Below are 2,028 nucleotides of genomic sequence, written 5' to 3' on the forward strand. Positions count from 1 at the left end.
CCGGACGCGCAGGCTCAGCGGCCATGGCTCACGGGCCCAGCCGCTCCGCGGCACGTGGGATCTTCCCGGACCGGGGCACGAACCCGCGTCCCCTGCATCGGCAGGCGGACTCTCAACCACTGCGCCACCAGGGAAGTCCGGAAGTTTGCATTTTAGTAGAGGTTTTAGAGGTGGTAAGAAGCGTACACTGGCAGAGAGGAGAAGGGAAGAGGTCTCCGCAGCGGAGCAGGAGTGTGGACAGAGGCAGCGGCAGGATGAGTGAAGGGCAGGAAGCAGAAGAGCTTGACTAAAGCAGCAGGTCTGGGAGGGCACCTGACTGCTTCACAGGCCTGTCCTCAGCAACGCGCCCAGTGCCTGACACACAGGAGGAGGTACCCAATAAAGATGTACGGGATGAAAAAATGAATGAATTGCAGTTCGTTGGTGAGGTGGGGAGTGCAGCTGTGAAAGCGAGACAGGCTGAAGTGTCTGGACTTGGCACTAGAGGCCACAGGGAGCCACTGAAAGCTCTCGAACAGAAGAGTGATTTGGTAAATGAAGTGTTCTAGGAAGATGTATCCGACCCGTCGAGAGGAGAAAGCAAGAAGGAAGGGGAGGGCAATAATGGAAGGTTTTAATGATTCAGTCTGCTTTGCCCCGTGTCATGCATTTCTCCCATGTTTTTTTGTCAAGTGAAATCTCAATGCTGGAGGAGAAACTATGATCGTGAGTCTTCATTCAGTTTTCCAGGTACTAGACTTTGCATTACTCTCCTTTGTAGTGCATGGATCTGGAAACAAGTGCCATCTAATTAGCCCCAAAGGCCCCACCTCCAAATTCCAATAGGAATGTTACAGTGGGGGTGAGGGCTTCAGCGTATGAATTTTGAGAGGACACAGACATTCAGTCCATAACACCCTTAAGAGATTACCTGCCATTAGCTAACAGACGAGAACAGCGTTTTCTTTTGTTTTATTTACCCTTAATCAAAGTCATTCTTTGGATACTTCGCATAATCGCCCTCTAATAGACCAAGGAGGAACTTCATCCTCAAGATGCAGCCCAGGCCTCCTCCTCCAGCCTTGGGGCTGCCCACTGCCCACCGGGTTCCACACCCTATTCTTTACATACCAGGAACACACTCCCCCTTCACACTGGGCAAACGTGCCACAGAACGCGTTTCTCCTGATGGAGTGAGACAGAGGCCTTAATATTCTGGGGGCCAGGAGCTGCCCTTCAAAGTAACCAAACTCATATGGAAAGGTGTTTATGTCTCGTTGCAGGGGACATTTTCTCGCCTGCAATATGAATCACCAAATGCACTTTACAGCCCAGTGTCTTTTGCATTAACCACTGGATTTCTGAAGGAACCATGTTCCCATAGGACCAGTTTGCAAATACACAACAAATTCTGATAGGAATATTACACGAATGCCTTAAATTGTTCAGAGCTCCCCACCCTATTTACACAAGCTAGTAGAATTGGCACACATTCCGGCGTTAGCACTGGAGCATGCACTGTGCTCAATCAGATGAGGGAGATGTAAACAGGTGCATTCTGGCAGCTAGGTGACACCTGCACGGGATTCAGCATCGAGACGATTGTAGCGCTCAGTCTCCAAACCTGGGGATCAGGTTCCTAATAATAGCAGCTACCATTTACTAAGCACTTACTATCTGCCAGGCCCCATGAGACACTGCATGGATGTTCTCTAATTCCATCCTCACAGCCACTTTGTGAGGTAGGGGCTTTATCATATGATTTTGCAGAAAAGGGGATGAAGCTGTTATGTAAATTAGAAAGACCAAGCTAGGACTCAGATCCCAAACCTGACCAACCTCCAGAAGCACTGTGGCTCACTAGCTATATGAACTTGGGCAAGTCACCTTGCCTCCCTGACCTTCAGTCTCCCCATTTATAAAAAGGGGATAATAATGGTACCTACTTCACAGAGTTGCTGGAAACATCAGATTAGCAGATAGCCTGGCACCATGTAAGCATTCAGTAAACGGTAACTATCCTTAGTGTTATTAACATGACTAAACTCC

This window comes from Lipotes vexillifer, unplaced genomic scaffold, assembly GCF_000442215.2.
Source record: "Lipotes vexillifer unplaced genomic scaffold, Lipotes_vexillifer_v1.1 scaffold481, whole genome shotgun sequence".
NCBI classification, from domain to species: domain Eukaryota; kingdom Metazoa; phylum Chordata; class Mammalia; order Artiodactyla; family Lipotidae; genus Lipotes; species Lipotes vexillifer.